This window comes from Ambystoma mexicanum, chromosome 9 (assembly GCF_040938575.1).
Source record: "Ambystoma mexicanum isolate Mex_15411 chromosome 9, UKY_AmexF1_1, whole genome shotgun sequence".
Lineage (NCBI taxonomy): Eukaryota > Metazoa > Chordata > Amphibia > Caudata > Ambystomatidae > Ambystoma > Ambystoma mexicanum.
In genome coordinates, this window is record NC_090931.1 from 48,324,013 (window position 1) to 48,343,653 (window position 19,641).

At 47.6% G+C, this 19,641-nt stretch overlaps 1 protein-coding gene across 1 annotated transcript in view; it reads left to right on the top strand.

Moving 5' to 3' along the window:
- LOC138487251 (uncharacterized) overlaps positions 1 to 19,641 on the top strand; it is a 112,946-nt gene that overhangs the window by 12,394 nt on the left and 80,911 nt on the right. The window lies entirely within an intron of this gene.

The window sequence follows — 19,641 nt, forward strand, 5'->3', positions numbered from 1 at the left end:
AAAACATAGGCAGGAGCGAGGAACTGGTGCACTCTAGCATGCAGGAGACTGTGGTGGCATAGCCAACGAGCACAGGGGGTGGGGTGGCAAAAGGGGCAACTGCCCCTTCTGCAGCAACCAGACAGGAACCACACTTTACCCCTGTGGAGATGTTTACACTTTCCAGCTGCCGACTGGACTTCTCAATTGAGTTGGATGCACAATTATCATTTTGTTATTATTTTTTTGTTCTCAAGCTTATTTGCTAGAATGTTTATTGATAGAAAGTAAGGGGACCCCCCGCCCCACCACCAACCCTACATGACCTCACTCCACCCCCACCAACATTGCATAACCCTACCATACCGCTACATTTTTCCCAGAAAACCTGAGCAGATAAAATTATGAAATATGTTCTATTAAAAACCAAAAAACAGATAAATAGTCCTGCCCCCAGCCCCCCAAATGAGACTGCGGGAATTGCCAAAGCTGCAGCAGATAATAAAACACAATCGGCTTTTCATCCATGTGCATGACTCAGACTGCTTCTAATGCAGGGGCTTTGACCCGCACCAAAGCTCCACCTGCAGTGCTTAATTATTTACTCTTGACTGACAGTCCCCAGAGATAGTTTAGCAGGTTAGGTGACTTTGCAACATTATCTCTTGAGATCCACCTATCAATCCTTGAGATTTCTTCAAATTACTTTTGTAAAATGTGCTCTAAAATGTGTCATTTCCTCCTGGGAGGGGATTGTGCTTGCTTTGCGTACTCATATCCTTCACCCTGAGGTGCGTGCAAATGTAAGAAAGCGCTCCTCCATGAAGAAGGAACACTTTCCTTACACACACCGTATTCTGATGAAGAAAGAATGTGGTGCAGGGACAGGAAAGCTCCAGCTGTGCCTGATTTATGGCCTGACAACAGCCCTAGCAACCATGAGAAAAATCAGGGCAACCACATGGAGGGTTTGCCCTCGCAGCAGCACTCGTTTAGCAATGAAGTCAAAGCAGTAAACATATGGTGCTTTTGAGGTGCCATTAAAATCCACTGTACACGTTTACCCTTTAAAACAATGCATTTCTCAGACTGCAGCACCACTTTTCTAGTTTATTGAAAGTTTAAGAAAACTTCCTTAAACTAGAAAAGTGTCAGTCTTAAGAAATGCTGGCAATGTCACTGGAGCACATGTTTCCCGCACATCGTGTGATTTTAGGAGCGTTTGCTGCTGGAAAGCACATATCCCATCCAATACTTCTACCCACTTCAGAATGATGGTGCTGGAAACTGGAGGGGTGAATGTTGGTTTGCCACACATTTTATCACCAGCATAGAATCAGGCCCTTGTGGTAATTTCTTCCCTCGTCTTTGAAAATCAGATGTAAGCAGCGAAGTGTGGTGGAGAGGCGTCCCGAGTGCAGTGCAGCAAAAGCAGGTGAGGCAAAGTACCTGGCAGGAAGGAGCATGGGTCATTTCAACTGACCACCCTTTTGAAGAGAGGGCCCCTGAAATGCCCCTCTTCACCCCCCAAGAACTTGATGGCCGGAAGTGTGAAAAACACACAAAGCCACTCACTATTCGGACAGCCCCCAGGAGGGCCAGTGACTTCCACGTATGCGGAAAGATATTCTCTTAAACAACCATTCTAACCTTAGCCAATCTATGTGTTTATGGCTACAAGTGCTTCAACATTGGTCATGGACCCAAATGCCTTGATGGACGACATTGACTAATGCAGAGAAACCATTGCGCTGACATCATTAATGCCACCATGACATAGCAACGTTAGTCACAAAGTACACTTGCAGCCATGCACAAAGTCACACAAACACACAAATGAACACACAAAGAAAATGCTTACACATTTCTGTAGATAGAAGACAGATACATATACATACTGTCAAAAGCTTTATCATTTTGCTCATTAGCTAAGTGCAGAAATGCTGAAGGCAAGGCAATGAAGAGATGCAGAGCAAGCTTGCAGTCGCTTATGGCAGCTAACTCTATGGAACTACAGTATCACATAAGGAGCCTGGAAGGACCAAATACGACTAACCTATAGGAAACATAGCACAGTATAGATATGTAGAAATCGTAGCATAAGCATAATGAGGATCACATGAGGGCACAAGCTGCAGGGCGAGAGAAGAGGGGAAGCAGAACCAGGCTGCACAGAGCAGGAAGGCAAGGGCTTGCAGCCAATGTCCGAGACAAGCAACACATTCCAAACTGAAAGCGACAAGGGGCCATCTGCAGAAAAACCAAATAAATCCTCATAATTGCAGACAGGAAGGGCTCGATTTCGTGTTCCTCAACCACGTCATGCAGCCAAGCTAGACAATCGTCATTCACCCACAGTGGGAAGACAAACGGTTCTCAGCAACACAGACATGAAGTGAAAAATGGAATTGTTAACAAAGTTGCAACGTGGAGAGCACTCTCCCAGGCAAAAGTGGTACTGATAACAGATACATTGGGAAGGCACAGTCATTCTCATCACCTTTCAAGAGGTGCACAGTGCGCTGAGAACAGAGCTGGGTCCCAGGTCTGGGGAGAACCAGTTCCAGCCAATCAGGGCACAGAAATCCTGGGTTGGATGGCAGGGGGCAAGGGCCTATGGTAATCCTGCGTACCTGCAACAATGTGATTGATAGATTTTGTGGGGAAGGGGCAGGCCAGCCACTTGATATGCGAGGGACAATCAATTAAGATCTATAGGGGTTATCCATAAGGGATACCACTCTGATCCCTCAACCAAAATGTCTGACAACAAAATGGCCCACCACGGGCTGGGGAGTGGGATTCTGGGAATGCTTGAATGTCCTGTATGATCCCTGTCGGTTTCTGTAATAAAGGGCAGTTATAACTTTTCCTTGGCGGAGTCTTCCATTACTGGTGTCAAATTAGAAATTATATCGTGCCTCCTATCGCAATAAATATATGTATATTGGCCTACGCCAAGCTGCTTCTAAGTCGAAATCAATGTAAGCCGCCATTTTAGGTCAATCCGCCATTTTAGGTTCGCTTTGTAAAGTCACCCTGTGAGTTAAAATGGTGGACAATGTCATTCCAAAATATAACATGGCCGTCTTTACCTCTGTATGTAGCTAATATGTAACTTAACTCCAGGCCACTTGTTGAGGTCGTGAACTGAGACCTTGTCCTTCGTTGACCTGTGTGTAAAGGATTACTTGTGCAATGAAACTAATCCACGAGCATATGTTAAGAACAATGTATTCAAATACTGAACATAGAACACTTGTTTAACTACATTGTATTAATGTTTGAGAAGACGTACATGGAAAATCCCAGAATACACAGTTGCCATATAGGCTTGTTGATATATGTATTAAAAGCAAACCAGTTATATTCGGATGTGCGAGACTTGGCATGAACCCTAGATCGGTGATGTATTAGTGGAATATTAACCCGACGTGGGGCTGGACATCGTGCTCACAAAGAGCATTAAAAGCCAATGAATAATAAATGTACAGCGTCTCTCACTGAACACACTGAACCGTGCTGGAGTTCGTTGTGTTGCACTGAGAGCCGATAGCTATCTGATTTTGCTCTGTTCTTAGTAACTGGATTCAGTATAAAATAAAGTACTTTGTATGTTCTTTTGTAACCCGTGTTCGGTGTATTTCCTTTTGGGGTACTCAGCCTCGATATTTTGATTTTGTTTTCACACTGGGGAAGGGTTGATGGGTCCTGGGAGCTTAACGGGTAAGCTTGTAGTAACCCCCAGACCTCTGGCATAACTAAGCCAACACTTTTTTTTTCTAATTGCTTTTATGAGCATCTTCCAATGCCCATCCGTCCTACCCGTCAGCTTCTTAGCACGAAAATGAACACAAAGGAGACGACTGAAATATATCCAGTCTGGTAAAGTGCAGAGACTTTAGTCTGGGCATGAATGTGTGAAGAAAGTAGGTTGCAACTACACAGCCCTGCATCTTACGTCTTAAGCATAGTTTCCCCGAAATAATCAGATGTCAAACTTACTAAAGAAAGACCGGTCAAACACTCACAGACATAGTCCTCCACCAACACAGGCATCAACCACGCCAGCAGATGTCAAAGGCACAACTGGAAACGTCTACAGGCTGGAGACCATGTCAGGCATGGAGAGCTCAACTGAAGGTATGGAGAGACACCCACCTACCTGAATTTAGGGGAACACATGCTTCAATTTGTGAACAATCAGAAAAAGGTACGGCAATGGCTAGCCTCTCCTTCCATACCACTGGAAAGCCTTCACAGCAGCCTAAACAAATGTCAAATATTGAGAAGAGGGTCACCTTCACATCATGAAAGTATGCCAGCTGAACCCACTGCAAGAGCACAAGGTTAAACAATGGATCTCGAAGATTCAGGTGACAAACTATCAGATCTTCGAGAGATACGCACTTGTGCCTGGAAGTCGCAATAAGATAGTGTGGAAAGGGGAACTATATGCGCAGAAGAGGGGTTCCACCACACGGAAGGTACTGAACCCACAGGAGAATGGCATAGTGTTGACCAACCACAGAATAACCTGAACATTCCAGCATCGATAATAGCGCTCAGCAAAATGCGTTCCATAAGTGTAGACTCCTACCGAGGCGAGGCTCTGAGGACCTTTATATCAGGCAAGTACCCAGAGTCATCAGGGGGAAGTCACGTGCATTCCACATTCCCCAGCAACAAATCCTGGAATCCTTCTCCAGGATCCACAATCGTTTTCACCAGATAACTCGATTACTTGTAGATTCAAGGCTCTGTTCAGGGCAGTGTTTGTTTGTTTTTTACCACTCTTTCTCTCTTTTTCAATTTCTTCAATCTTGTCTTTTCCACTCATTTTGACTTTTGATTCAATAAAAAGGACGATATTTATAGTATTAAGACCACCCTTAAAATTCTTCTTGTCCATATGGTCCGCCTTAATGAGCTTCTGAGATAAATTCGTGAGCTAACTTCTGCACCGCCGCCTACAGAGGTCTCGCAGTGGCAGAAAAGACCCGTGTCTGTGAATTCTCTCTGCATGGAAGCGGGCCGTGCAACAATTCAATTAGAACCGTGTTTGCTCTTCAAGAATTGACTGGCACTTCCAACATCCGTGTATTACTACCCATAGCGGAACTGGCCCTCCTAGTGTGCATGTGTGTTCAAGTTACTGACATTGGAAATCCTGCCCCCTCGTGGCTAGGAAAACAAAATGCACACACTTTGGAAACAGATTGACAAGAGAACATGGTCATGTGAGTGCACACTTTAGTTTACCCCTCAGGCACTGCAAGCACCACTCACTCCATTGCAAATTGTATGGCATTAGTGACCAGTTTAAGATATATCGTTTGCGAGCACGATTCTCTACTTTATCCATGTTTATCTCCACACACATAGGAGATGCCAGTCCACAGACTGATGTTCACACTGCCCACGAACAGTATTTAGACAGGTTGCAGCCGCTCCCATTGGCCCCACGGACGTAGGTGCAGTGTCCAGTCTAGACTCCAAGGCTTTGGGGAGATTTCTGCAGGAGGCCTCCAGGCTTCCATTAGGAATTACAACAGCGAGCATCCAGTGACTTCGCTCAGGAGAGAAACCCATGCTATCCCAGATACTAGTCAACTACTGTCAGGATACTGGCAGCTCATGGAGCAAGGGGCTGCTAAGGTCAGGATGATGCCCGCCCTATCCCGGATACTTCTCAGCCACTGTCAGGATACTGCCAGCTCATGGAGCAAGGGGCTGCTAAGGTCAGTATAAGGCCAGACCTATCCCAGATACTTTTCAGCCACTGTCAGGATACTGGCAGCTCATGGAGCAAGGGGCTGCTAAGGTCAAGATAAGGCCCGCCTTATGCCGGATACTTCTCAGCCACTGTCAGGCTACTTCCAGCTCATGGAGCATGAGGCTGCTAAGGTCAGGATGATTCCCGCCCTATACCGGATACTTCTCAGCCACTGTCAGGATACTGGCAGCTCATGGAGCAAGGGGCTGCTAAGGTCAAGATAAGGCCCGCCTTATGCCGGATACTTCTCAGCCACTGTCAGGCTACTTCCAGCTCATGGGGCATGAGGCTGCTAAGGTCAGGATGATGCCCGCCCTATACCGGATACTTCTCAGCCACTGTCAGGATAGTGGCAGCTCATGGAGCAAGGGGCTGCTAAGGTCAGGATGATTCCCGCCCTATACCGGATACTTCTCAGCCACTGTCAGGATACTGGCAGCTCATGGAGCAAGGGGCTGCTAAGGTGAAGATAAGGCCCGCCCTATACCGGATACTTCTCAGCCACTGACAGGATACTGGCAGCTCATGGAGCAAGGGGCTGCTAAGGTCAGGATGAGGCCCGCCCTATCCTGGATACTTCTCAGCCACTGTCATGATACTGCAAGCTCATGGAGCAAGGGGCTGCTAAAGTCAGGACGAAGCACGCCCTATCCCGGATACTTCTCAGCCACTGTCAGGATACTGGCAGCTCAAGGAGCAAGGGGCTGCTAAGGTTAGGATGAGGCCCGCCCTATCCTGGATACTTCTCAGCCACTGACAGGATACTGCAAGCTCATGGAGCAAGGGGCTGCTAAGGTCAGGACGAAGCATGCCCTATCCCGGATACTTCTCAGCCACTGTCAGGATACTGGCAGCTCATGGAGCATGGGGCTGCTAAGGTCAGGATGATGCCCGCCCTATCCCGGATCATTTTCAGCCACTTTCAGGATACTGGCAGCTCATGGAGCACGGGGCTGCTAATGTCGGTATGGTTCCCGCCCAATCCTGGATGCTTCTCAGCCACTGTCATGATACTGCAAGCTCATGGAGCAAGGGGCTGCTAAGGTCAGGACGAAGCACGCCCTATCCTGCATACTTCTCAGCCACTGACAGGATACTGGCAGCTCATGGAGCAAGGGGCTGCTAAGGTCAGGACAGCGTGACTCTCAACTTCTTTGCTGACCTTGATAGTGGTTATTTGAAGACTTTAAACTGAATAGTGAAAACGTTCCTAAACTTGTCTCACTGCCAGCCCCCTCCCCCATATTCTCCACACCATTGCCTGCCTGAAAAGCACTACTCCAGAATATCTTGGGTCAGAGTGTGTTCTCCTGATCCTATAAAGTTTCTTGGGAGCACACCAGGGATTTAAATCCCTCAGTGAGGACGTTGAGAAGACACCCCCTGTTTTATTTAAAGAACACTCTGGTGTGGGAGAATGTACACACATGAGGTGTTACTCTCAAAGCACACCAGAGAAGGTCAGGGTTAATCAAGGGAAACTTTGCACCTTTTTGGTCTAGTGTTGACTCCCACTGCCCCCGCACTACAGAAAGTCTATGGTGACCTGTTCTGACTGGCAGGCATTCACATTTAAACAATCACACTTAAAACAGACGGTGGTACAATTGACGTCAAAGTACTCACAGGATTCACAGCTGAAAATATTCAAGAGAATGTGGATTTCTTCAGAGACTTAAGTGGAGACCCTACAAAGCCCCCTTTCTCTTGTGGGCGAGTAGGAACTGCCTCTTGCCCGTGCAGCGCAGGGGCATCCTGCCTACTCAGTGAGCTCTACCCTACCTCCTGTGACTGTACAGTGGTGGGTGCATCCTTGGACCTGAAGCACTGGCCTCACTCATAGGGCCAGCTCCAGTGGGGGGAAAGGGAGGCAGAAGGAGGGCTGCGGGGAAGCGACTCATGAAGGACTACTGAAAAGGGCAGTTCCTTCCACTGTCGGGTGGGGGGGCATAATTCACAGCCGAGGTGTAAAGAAGAGGGTGAATAGAAGGAGCGCTGCTACTGTTGAACAAGTACACAGGACACCTCCAAAAGCAAGAGGGACAAAAGGGGAAATCCCCAAGATCAATTAAAAGAGAGAGTTGTATGGGCAAGTCAGAGCAAGGAAAGGTGGGGTGAGGAGTGGCGGTGGGGTGAGGTGGAGGAGAGGATGTTGCTGAGATGAGAATTGGTTTGAGGATAGGAGGGTGCACTGTGGCAGCAGAAAGGAACTTAGAGGATAGGAAAGGGTGGAGAGACATTGTGTGTGCACATGTCATGTGTGGGCAGAGATGGAAGTGTAATATATATCATTGGTACGCCGCACTAGTTTGTTTAGTTCTTACAGAGCGTTCCCTTAGTTCAAAGGCTCAAGAAACGCCTACTTGGCACTTTGCCTTTCTCCTGGGCCAGTTATAGAATCACTCAGGCCGGACATTCAAGCACTGCCAGTTTCCCAGGTCACAGCTAGACACACACACACACAGCGTCCATCCGTGGCCCTGCAGGCTGTTTAGGTGCTCAGGTTGCACACACATTTCCTTCATCAGTGGCAGAGCCTTTCCTAAGCACGATGGGACATTTCCACATACAAGAGCTTGCAAACCACCAGTTGCTTTGATAGTTAAAGTGAGCAACACAAAGGCCCATCTAAAGATGTGTTTATCCATGATGACTACTATATTGACATGTAAACAAATAAAGTTGTTTTGTCACCGAACAAAAGTTCTCAACATCATGAATAACAATGAGCTTGAGGTTTGTGGCAAAAAATCTGCATAGCCATCTGCGTTTATTACACAACGTATTTTATTACATTTCTTTAATCACTGAAAGTGCAGTGGCGTTAACTAGATTGCACTGTGGCAGCAGAAAGGAACTTAGAGGATAGGAAAGGGTGGAGAGGCATTGTGTGTGCATATGTCATGTGTGGGCTAGATTGTTCAGGTTGGCCTTATCTTGCATTCTAGGACTTCTAGCTTACCATTTAGGAAGTGACAATTAAAGCCACAATTATATGCTTGTTGCTTAAAATCTTGCTATTAGGATTTACATGTTGTCATGTGGCTTTATTATGTAATTTGTGTTTTTTGTAAGTAAACTCTATAAAGAGACATAAATAGACATTATTACTGTAGGCCTTGAAATCCAAACTATTTGTACTGAGAACAGTTTGGAAGCTATGTGTTCAAATTTGCAGAGTGGTTTGAAATCCCTGCTTCACTGTTCAACCAAAGTATGTGATCCTGGTCCCACTTACCCGCAACCCCTTCCGATAACCCCTAACACACACCATCTGTCCAGACATCCCACTTCCTCTGTTTTGGAAGTGGTAAGAGTACCACTAGTTCATTTTTTCCACTTCCACCACTGAGTGTGGGGGTGTACTTGGGAGTGTGTGTTAGAGAGAGAGAGAGAGGGTGTATGTGCATACCTGTATTTAGGGGTGTGTGTGTGCGTGTGTGTGTGCGTGTGCGTGTGTGTGTAGAAATAGGAGGCCGGGGCTATGAATGACACACATCTTGGTGAGGCAAAGGGGAGAAAGTGGAAGCAGTTGAAGGCATCCACGACAACACAGACACTAACATCAGCAAATACTTTATTATTATTACAACAGACAGCTCTAGCACACTACAAAATACAACCCACCCTGTAAAGGAACACAGAGGACAGATAGTTTCACGAAGGAAAGGGATGCACTGTGGATACTGACTGGAGGGTAGTCGGTAAAGCCATCAGTCTTAACTGTTCAAGGTTATTTGGTTTCAGCACCAAGGGAGCAAGTGGTCATACATGTCACTATGGGCCTTCGGAGAAGGACCACAGGGACAGAACCAGAATGTACCTGGTGCTTGAGATTATCTTGATGCTCGACAGCATCGAGTTGGTTCCAGGATGCTTTGCAGCTCCAGGGACAGAGTTCAAGATGGGAGACAACTGCCAGTATAAGGCAGCAGGCAGTTTGGCAAGGTTGGACGGTTGCAGACTGGCCTACACGGCGGCTCGGGGTCATGAATCTTTGTCTCTGTGGTGGTTGGTGTATCTGGAATGCTGGTCGAGGAGTCTTGGATGGGTCCTCTGAGTCTGGTATCTCCCTCTGTCCCCTCTGAGAGGTTTAGGGAGGGATCTTGCTTCCCTCTTGGAAATCCTGGCCTTCTTTCATTGGTGGAAGCTGTAAGGCAGACTGTAGCTTCAGTCAGGGTCCAATTGAGTCCTTTCTTTCAAAGTCAAAGGATTTGATAAGTGAGGGGCTCAGCCCTCTTTTAAAGCCAAAAGGGACCCTCTGTTTGATTCAGGCTAAGCCTACCTTAATGAACCAATGCTGGGTCCCCACCAACAATCTTCTGTTATGGATGAGGTCATAACCAGAGTACTTTGCAACAGGAAAGGTAAGAGGTGACAACATGTACTAAGTCCCACCCATTTTCCTGTCTATTGTGGATCAAAGTGTATCTCTGGTAAATTGAGCTCTCAGTGACTCCTGGTCAAAGCACAGGTCTCCCTTGAAGTTTGTGGCGAGAACAGACTTTCTGTCTCCCTCAAATCACATACTTATTCCCTCTGAATGAGAATTCCCTGCAGGGGTTGCCTACTGTTAACCGTTGTTCCACACATGACATTCACTGCCATTGATAGCAAGAGGCCGGAGCTGGCTTCCGATTGACACAGATTCACATCAAAGGTGATGGGGTTCCTGTCATTTGTTAGCCATATGACCAGGTATATTGTGGGCCTGCTTGAATTAACTCAGACCAGTATGCATAGCTACTACCAGGAAGGTGTTGCCCTCCCCTTTTGACACAGTGTGGTGGGAGCTAGCTTCAAGCTGACACATTGCATATGAAAGAGGTATTGGTTTTTCCTGTCCCTTGTGTTAGTTCTGTGACTAGGCCTCTTTGCATGCCTGTTTTCATTTAACTATCATCAGTATGTGCTGCATCCACACAGAACCTTGAAAATACAACAGGGTGAATCTATGGAGCCTTTGATATTTTAATTAGATTGGACATGGCCGGAGGAAGGTGTTCCCTTCACCTTTCAGAGATGCGTTGATGTACCCGTGGCTGTCACATTCCAGCTAAATGTGACAGCAAGGACTACATGACTATGTGCTTGTTGTACGGCGAGCAAAGGAAAATGTGTGCAGATTAGCCTCAGATATTTTCTTGGGTTAATTTCCCATCATTCATTTTAATTACAAAACTTCAAAAAAGCCCAGGTGAGCACACAATCCCCATGCGGATGGTGAATTTCCCACAGAGACCATAAGGTGAAAGAGTGAAGGGTGAAGGAGAGAGAAAGAGACATAATAATGCACACAGTCTGAGAGAAAGGAACAATGTCACAGAGGGGAGAATAGTGTGGTGCCTGAGCAGAGAGGAAGAGATAAAGGGCAGAGACGAGCAGGAAATACTTTTCACTCTGGATTTATATCCCTGTTACTACAAACAGTGGAAGGTAAGAGGGAGAGGGAGAGTATGTGGGAGAAGAAGGGGAGAGGATGATGGAGAGGGGAAAGGTGAAGGAGGGGAGAGGGAAAAGGGAAAAGGAGAGGGGGAGAGGCAGAGGTAGAGGGAGAAGGAGGGAGAGGATGAGGGCAAGAGAGGGGGTAAGGAGAAAGAAGGAGGGGGAGGGAGAAGGCAAAGAAGAGGGAGAGGGAGAAGTAGAAGAACATGGAGAGGGAGGTGAGTTAGAGAGGGAGAGAGAGGCGGAGGCATGAGGGGCGAGCAAGAGAGACAGCGGAGAGAGAGGGGGGAGGGAGAGGGGAAAGGAGAGGGGGTGAGTGATGGGAAGAGAGAGAAGAAGAGGAAGAGGGAGAAGGGGAGGAAGAGGAGAGAGGGAGAGGTAGGAAAGAGCAACAGAGGGAGAGGATGAGAGAGAGGAGATAAGGGGAGGGGTGGGGCAGGACAGGGAATGGGAGAAGAGTGGTTGAAGTGGCGTGAGTGATAGAGAGAGGGAGCAGAAGAAGGAGAAAGAGATGAAGAGGAGGGTCACAAGGTGAGAGGAGAGAGGTGATAGGGGAGGGGACAGGAGAGGGGAGAGTGGAGGGGAGTCTGAGAGAGAATTGAGGGAGAGGGAGAGCTAGAGGGACAGTGAGGGGAGAGCAGGGAGAGGAGAGGCACACACAGTAGGACACTGTGTGAAGGGAGCAACTGCAGGAGCCCCCTGTGTTCACAGAGCAGTTAACAAGCTTCTCCATTTGCCCCAGGCATGTTCTGCTCAGTGTGGAGCCTGGAAGGTGGATGGCCCACTCCAAGGAGGCCAAAGGATGACTTGGATCTAATGCTGATTAACAGCAGGTTCTGAAGCCTACCCTGACCCGAGACTGGCATTAAACGGATTGACAGCTTTCAAAGCATTAATTATAAATAACCAGAAGTCTTTTCACACATACCGCTGAGCAGAGAGAGCTGCAAAGAGAGGATGACACAAGGGAATGAAGTGATGGCCCAGAGAGGAAGGGGAATGGATGGAAAGGAAAACTCAAGAAAAGGGTCACAGGGGTGGGGGGTGGGCAACACGACAAGAAAACCCTAAGAAGGGATCAATGCAGTTACTGCAGGCCAAATCCCTAAGATCAGAATTTGAAGTGTGCACCACAGAATAAGCAGTCTGAGGCATTTGCAGCCATATAGGCATTTGCTTTTAGAAGGATGAGTATTGATAAAGTATGAGTTGGATCTCTCAATGCATCTTCTTAGGCCATTGTGTGTAATTCGACCATCCGCACGGTGGGTGTGGACTTGCCTTTTTTTCACCAAGAACATCTCCAGCACAAGGTACGTTGTGGTTCTGTCCCCCTGGTCCTTCCTGGAAGGCCCCTAAACACATATTAAGACCCAGTGTTCTCTGTATATCATAAATGCCAATAAAAACAGTTTAAATAAATAAGACCCAGTGTTCCCTTTGTACTGAAGCCAAGAAAGCTTAAACTGTTGTGGTTATTAACCATACCGACAACCCTCCTGTCAGTATCCAGAGTGCGTCCCTTTTCCTTCTTTAAAACTGTCTGTCCTCTGCATTCCTAAACAGGGTGGGTTGTATTTCGTAGTCTTGCAAGAACTGTCTGTTGTGAAACGTCATATTATATAAATCGAAGTTGTACTGCACACGTTGCCATTTTTATAGCCTCCAGGCACTCGTGCAGAGGTGAAAAGAGACTGGGTAAAGTGTGTCACTCATTAGGAATGGGAACATTCAAGATTGCACTGCTTTGTGCTGATTGTGTGCTGACCGGAAGTGCCCAGAGCTTTGTGTACTCGGGAGCTTTCTACTTCCTTTGTGATTTGAAGAGGAAAGGTCCGTGTCCAGAGAGGAGACCTCCTCCTACACCTGCGTTGCAGGATTGTGTTGGCTGTCGGTTTGGATGTGGTTCTTGGATTTTAGAGGTGAACAGTTCAGTTGTTTGGGGTCAATGGTTGAGTCTCTAACTACTAGCCGTGTGTGAGTGCCTATTGCAGGTGTGTGTGTGCTGAGTTTGGTGTAGGATGTGGGAATTAGTAGGTAGGGTGCCTGGAACACCCTGGGGTCTTGTGTTTTACTATTGTCAGTATAATGATGGTATTTATAGAGCATGGGCTTAGCTTCTGGAAGCAACAGAGCGTTTTCCATTCATAGGGACCTGGGGGACACAGAGAGGGAAGCAGAGTGTGTGATTGTGGGTCTCAGTTGGGAGGTTGGAAGGACTGTGTTTGTTGTGATGTGATAGTCTGTGTTTGGTGGTTATGTTAGCCCTCACTGGGTGAGTGGGTGTCCTGATTAGCCTTCCTGGTACTGGATTGCCAGTGGAGGGAGCCAGTCTTGTGTTCCCTTAGAGTCCATTCCCTGTCCTGCCAGTAGTGTTGATGTAGTGCCTGCGGTGGCATGGTGGTAGTTTGGGCGCTGGTCTGTACGACCTCTCTGTGTGTCTTTAATGGTTTTCAGTGAGTGTCTGGAGAAAGAGTGGTATTCCCTCTGTATGTCTTCTACTCTGGGAGTCTCAGTGTGCCACCTGCAGTGGTCTCGCTTCCTATATTTAGCATGGACAGGTGACTAGCACTGGACAGCCATGTTTTGAGGATTGCCCTGAGTTTCAGTTTCGCCCATACAGTGCCCGCTTCTCTAGACACCGTGTTACACACGTTGGTCTGCATGGTAGAGAAAATGGGGCTTCGCGTGCTTTCAGTTCATAAGTCTTTACTCCATCTTAGTGCTCTGGGAGGTTGGTAGTGGTTGGTACCGTGAGGTTTTTCAGCTCCTTGACTTTAGAGTGATGTAACACTCTTGAGGGGTGTCGGCTGCCCTCTGGTGAATATCCTGTGCCCGTCCGTGTTGCATTATAATCAGTTTTGCTGTGAAACACCCACTTTTAAGTTGGCAGTATATAGTTTAATGTAATTGCCCTCTGCATCAATTAACGTGCCATTGAGAATTTGATGGGCACAGACAACGTGCCCGTTTGTTTATTTAGAGGGAAGTTGTGCCAATATAAAAATGCCAAAGCACAGAAGGCAGGGCAAACACATCATAACACCCGCCATTTCTGCTCAGAATCCAGACCCTCTGTGCCAGGTCCATGGTGAAAAGCACACGTGATCCAGTGAGTTGGTGCACCTTGCCATAAGGTGTGTGCTGTACTGAAAGCTTCCGTAAAGAGACAGTTCAGAACAAGAAATAGGACAGTGTGGGTAAGCGTGATATGCGCTGTACCCAGACAAAACTAAAAGGGGTCAAAAGAATATCTGCTTTACATGAAAGGGCTTTCTGCAAACATAGCCACTCCAGATGTGAGGAATTCGACCATCTGCAGGGTGGCCGTGGGCTCGCCTGGGCTTTTGTGAAATATTAAAATGGATACACACACATTTGCCAATGCTCACACCACAACAATCGCATAGACCCATGTGCTCTGGGTGGACACAGCCTTCGGGCACCGCCCGCCCCTGTCATATTTAGTTGGAAAGTGGCAGGACAGTAGAGCACAATATCATCTCAGGGGGAACAGGGGGAACTTCCCCTTGCCTTGGGCACCCTGATTAACTGGCAACGGCCCCATGGCACCGCCCTGCTCTTTTGTTAGGCCCTGCTGCTGGTGGCATCTATTCACATACTAATAGAAGGTACTTCAAGCAGACCACCTCCCCCCTGGGCCTGGCTGCAGAGGATAACAAAGGAGACAGGAAACCCAACAAATCTTTCATATGTAACTGTGTCAACCTGAAGTCAGCGCCCACCCTCAGTATCAATGACAGTGAACTATCTTGTCTGAGTCTATTTGCTGTAGACCACCCCACTAAGGTGGCCACATTCATAAGATATAAGAATGTGGTTTGCAGAAGCCAGAAAGTCTGGTCTCTCAGCATACACAAGGGAGATGTTCTGCTTTAAAAAGGAACCGCACAGGGCACGCTGTGTGTTGGCTGGGTGCCGGTTCTGAAGTGGCTAGAGGGTTTTCTGAGTACCTTTGTCCCTCTGTTCCCTGGGAGATGTTTGGGGGAATGATCTTGCTTCCCTCTTGGAGGTCCTGGCCTTCCTTCACTGGCAGAAGATGTAAGGCAGACAGTACTTTCAGCCAGGGTCCAAGGATGAGTTATTCCTAATGCTTCTTGTGAATTCTTCTGATGATGTGCTAAAATAGGGGCCCCAGCCCTCTTTTAACACCAAGTGGGCCCCAGGGATTGGTGTAGGCTGAGCCTACCTTAATGAAGCAATCCTGGGCTCCCTACCAACATTTCTCTGTATGTGTGTGGTCATAACAAGAGTGCTTTGCAACAGGAAAGGTTAAGTGGGTCCTACAGAACAAGGGGTGTCCCAGAACCGATATGGCAGAACCCTTCTCTAAACAGAAATATCTCTGGGCTCACTCCCTTGTGCTACTAGGCCCCACCCACCTTCTTATCTGCTGTGAAGGCTTCCGCAGAAGGCTTCCTGGATAGTAAGTGCCAGAAGGTCTATGAGCCCCAAACAAAGGACAAGGCAGCTGCCTGCAACACACTGCCTAAGCTCTGCGCCGTCTGCCTTAAAGGAAAAGCAAGCCCCTTGATGAGGTGGGGAGAAGTGCAATGACGTGCACATGCCGCCGGCCAGCTGAAAGGACACGGCCAGCTGAAAGGACATTCTCGAGCCAGTCAAGTTCCTCAATTCGCATATCGCCAGCTACACTCACCGCCGTCAAACCTAGAGCTACTGCATTCAAGTCGCAGTCGCTGAATGAACCCGAGACGTCTCGACCAGTGCTTTAGAACCGCTGATCAGCACTGAGACAATGATTCCAGGCCCTGAGTCTCTGTGTAGGTCAGCCTGCATCTGTTTGTCAAGCTTCGATTGCCAAATCATCTTGCTGCCTGATACCCTCTGCTGAATACTCCCATCTCGAACTCTGTCGCAGAAGCCTGGAAAAGTGCCCTGAAGCCAACTCGACCCTGTCGAGCACCAGAACAACTTCAGCAAAAGGTGCATTGTGCTTCTGTCCCTCTGGTCCTTCCAAGAAGGTCTGTTGAGGCATTCTAAGGCCCTTTCACTTTTTCTGAAGCCGAGAAGCCTTAAATAAACAGCGATTTTGGTTAATAGCCGCACCGACTACCCTCCTGTTCGTATCGCGAGGGCATCCCCTTTCCTTCTTAGAAACTATCTGTTCTCTGAATCCCTTTATAGGGTGGGTTGTGTTTAGTAGGAGATTAGATTGGCTGTTGTGATAATAAGGAAGTAGATATTATTATACAACCTTGACTGAACGCTCCTTTTATCTTTGGGTAACAATTGTATTTCGCGGTGTTGCACATAACCAATGATCAACAGCCTTTAGAGGAGATAAGCCTGCCGTTCCACCCACGTTACAAACATTGGACAAGGGTTTTTAGAATTTTACTGGAATGCCTATTTAATCTAATCTGTTTGGGTCTATTCTGGTATATCAGAGGTGTGGGGCTGATTGATGGTTTAGAAACCGATATTCACCCCATGACAAATGGTACCCTGTAATTTGATTCGTCACACCAGCAGAGTCCCTTTACAGATTGTTTCTCTGTCAGCCCAAACTCTACAAGAACTTACTTATGCTGATTGGAAAAAGCCACTGGCAGCATCCAGGTTCCCGGGTGCAATTTCTTTTCAGCTCATTACATGAAATGCAATCACAGGGAATCCATCCCTGGCAGGGACCAGCCGCTGATTGCGGGACTTGCCACCATGCTGAGTGTGGCATATAAGGCGGGATTAATCAGCCATCATCGAGTGTTTGCATTCTTGGACTGCCCAATGCTGTCCGTTTGTGCCGAATATTTGCAGCCATTGGCATCCCAACGCTGCTAGGAACGCTGGGCAAATCGTAAGGCATCGACTTTCCTTTCCAAAGACACCATCTACAGAGACCGGTGACAGTGGGTGCCAATTACAAGCGCAAATGCTACCATTCCGCTGCAGGAAATGGGCCGGAACAAGACGGAAAAACACGTGTTGCTGGAGCTCTGCTCTGCGCCGCCCCCCAGACCAGTGGCTAGAACTACACTCCCAGATCCTACTCTTTAACAAGCATACGCTCTCAGAAGACTCGTAAAGGCGGGGCCTAGTCTCCCGAAAGCAGTCTACTCATTGAAGTGCGTGCAATGACTCTTCTGAGCACCCTATCCCAAGCCCAGGGCATAGCACACAGGACTAGCATCCAGATCTGTTCACTGAGTTATGGGGGAGTGAATACAGAAACTGCCAAAGCCTCACATGTAGTGTGGCAGCTGTGCAAACTGGTACATATGCCCTGCACATTACAGATACCTCTTTGTTAGGGTGAGTACTGTGACCAATCAAAACAGCAGAGTCCAACTTGTATTATTTACTTGAGCAGGATTCTTACAAAATCACTATAGGACTGCTCCAAATTTCAAATTGATGTTCTTATGTTCCCATAATGCTCTCTGCTTTTATGCAAATTGCCAGAATTGAGTTCTATGCAGAGATATTGGGCATCATTCCGGGTTTGGAGCTAACCATGGAGTAATTAGCTCCATGGTTGCCTCCGAAACCGTCCCAAATCCGTCATGGTGAATGGAGTAATTACCGATCCATTCCAGGGTTGGAGGGACCGGTAATTCCCGATTCACCTTTTGCCCTTCCCCATTCCCATTTCTGCCCCATAGGGCTCAATGGGAATGGGGAAGGAGGTAATTACGGCACCGTAAATTACGGTACCATAATTACCTCCGAAGTACCTTTGCGGGTCCCGTACTTTACTCCTGCTAAAAGCAGGAGGTAAGGAAGGACCCGCAAAGGGACCTCGGAATACGGAGGTAAGGGATTACCAGCATCGGCACCCTTACCGGTGCTGGTAATTCCTTACCTCCAACCTCGTAATGACCCCCAATTGTGTTGCATGGCCTGGCCTGGTGTCACACCACTTGCACTCCCCCGCCCCCACCCACAGCCCTGCCACTCCAAGGCGGAGAGGGTTCACCCAGTAAGTTGTTTCCGTTTCCAGCACTGCTTCTGCTGTCAAAACTCATTAGAGAAGACGGTGATACCAGAAGAGGGGAATTGAAGAATTGGAATCTAAAAAGAGGGGAATGAAGTAAGCGAGGTCAGAAGTATCGGAGAGGAAGGAGTTATCCTCTGTACGGCTCGGGAGAAGGTCTACTGAGGAAGGAAAGGAGATGGGGAAGGCAGAGGTTTAGAAGAGTTAGGTCAAGGGTGGAATAAGCCAGGATGGAGTTGCAAGCTTTAAGAGGTAGGAGGGTTGTAATGAAGTGACCTCTTAGGCTCCTTGTAGGTTACTTCAAGTTTATTCACATCTTCTTAAGTTACAGTTACATAGAACATAAACACTGGCCCCCATCACCCAGGCAGGGACTCTCTCTAACTGCCTGGGCCTGGAACCCTCACCACAACATTCTCACATCCACAACACAGCATTCCACGTGACATCACAGACTTCCACGTGCACTTACAAGCACCATACGACAAGGGTCACGGAGAGTGGGCTGGACTACGGGGCCTTAGATGGGGCAAAAAGTATCCGGGTGACATTGGTTTTGAGGAGGGTGGGCAGAGTGCACACAAAGGTCAGGAAATCAGACCATAAAAAACTGACTGTATGCAGCACACTGCTAACCAGAGAGCCTGCCAGTGTTAGCTCAGAAATGCATAAACGGTGCACAATTACAAAGTGCTACTTGAAAGACTTGTGCCTTCAACCTACGAATCCAAATATTAAGTTGACGTTTTCAGGGGCAGGCAAAGAGAATTCCAGAATGTTGGTGCAATAACAGAAAATGCACGTCCACATGTGCGTATTAGATGACATGTGGCAATCGCAAGCAGCACTAGATAAGCTAGCCATGTGATATGTTTGGGGACATAAGGCTTCATTCTCGAAGTCAGAAATCCAGGTCAGGACCCTACCAGTCAATGATAAATAATGCAAAGTGTTTGAGAGAGTTTGCGGTGTTTCATGGGAAGCCAAAGCAATGTGGCCAGAGTGGTAGAAATATGGGTAGCGCGGCCAAGGTTCAAAACGACCCAACCTGCTGCCACCTAAGCATGTGCGCTGGGAGCCCTGGCTAAAGACAGTTCACATAATCCTATCTCGGTTGGTTCAGGCAGCGGTGGAAGAGATTTTAGTTGACAAGCTAAAGAAAAAATGAAGTGCCAGAGAAAACTTAATTGGAAAAAAAAAGAGTAGATCTTATTGAGTTAAGGCGGCTACCAGCAACCTTTGGCTCTTAAAGTGCTTTGGACTACAACTCCCATCAGCCTCAGCCAGCAATGTCAATGGTGCTAGATCATGGGAATCATAGTCCAAAACAGCTTATGAGCCAAAGGTTCCTCTGAATTAAGAGTCAAATTGGATGCTTTCTCAACTTGAAACCTAACTTTTTTTACACAGGAACTGGGATAGGGCAAGGTCCCAAGTGAGAGACGTCATTTGGCTGCAGATAGAG